Raw genomic sequence first — 1285 nt, 5'->3', positions numbered from 1 at the left:
GTAAAAGAGTAAAAGAAGAACTGACTGCGTTACAGCACCCGCTGCTTGTTGAGAGTAAAAGCGATACGTGCTTTCACGTCTTTTTTTAGCGACTTTTTTTAGAACAAAAGTCGCTAAGGGGTCTGAAAACTCACTAAATATAGCGACAAAGTCGCTAAGTTGGCAACACTGCCATGGTGTATTGATAGTCATGTGCTTTTTGTGCTGAGGTGTTTTTTCTGTTATCAAACTGTTCTCCCACTAGGAGCTCAGTCTGAGTGGAGTTTTTTTCTCCTCCTCTTACCTCATGTAGTGTATTTTCGTTGTTTTTTTTTATCAGCCTACCTTTCTGACATGTCTCCCCAATGTGATGTTTGTGTAAAGTTGGTCAGAAGGTTCCTTTGTAAGTGCGCATGCGCCATTAGCGTGCTGCCTGCTGTAACCCTAATTTCCTTCGGGATTAATAAAGTATTCTGATTCTGATATGTTTATATATAAATATATGCGGTGGCCCCTAGAGACAAAGCACATACAAACTCCAAAACACATTCCTAGAGTTAACTGAACTTCGAAACAGAGCTACCTAGATCACTTAAATTACACAATTGAAAGCATATGTGTATTGTTTGTGTATTTATACACAGGCATTCATATATATTCAAATAATTTAAAAAAAAGTTCATGTACCTGTTACTACCACACACCAAATCCAGTGTCTTCCTGGCTTGTGTAGCATCCTGGAGCACTCCTGTTGTGTTTTGTACGTGTTTTGGAGTTTTTACGTGTTTTGTCTCTAGGAGCCACCGTAAATATACTTTTATTTATTCACTCCACATAAAATGTAATAAATAAATCATATAATACAAAAACCGACTATTCACATTTCAACTTTTAACTATTTAAATATTCAGCATTTTCCTTTTAAACATATTTAAACTGAAACAACACAAAACACTGCAAACCACAACACAAATAAATATAAATTAAAATATGAAAACAAAAAGAAGATGCATATTCTCTGTCATATGGACCTGCATGAATAAACTTTCTGAATCCTTTATCATCTGCAACTGAAAATAGTTGTGGATGATTACTATACCTTTCTAATGTGACGTTGTTGTCCCTGGCTCTCTCTCTCCCTCCCGCTCTGTTCCTGTGCTACTGCCAGTGTAACTACGCCTCAATGGGCTCAAAATGTGGTCATAAATATTTTGTACTTGTAAATCAGGATTTGTATGTGTAAAAAGAATTTGTGTGTGCGTAAAAAAGATTTGTGTGCGGACTTAGCCTAAAAAAAAACCCTGCA

This window comes from Pundamilia nyererei, unplaced genomic scaffold (assembly GCF_000239375.1).
Source record: "Pundamilia nyererei isolate P.nyererei 1_Seehausen unplaced genomic scaffold, PunNye1.0 scaffold00239, whole genome shotgun sequence".
In the NCBI taxonomy this organism is placed as follows: Eukaryota; Metazoa; Chordata; class Actinopteri; order Cichliformes; family Cichlidae; genus Pundamilia; species Pundamilia nyererei.
This window is presented reverse-complemented; position numbering follows the sequence as displayed.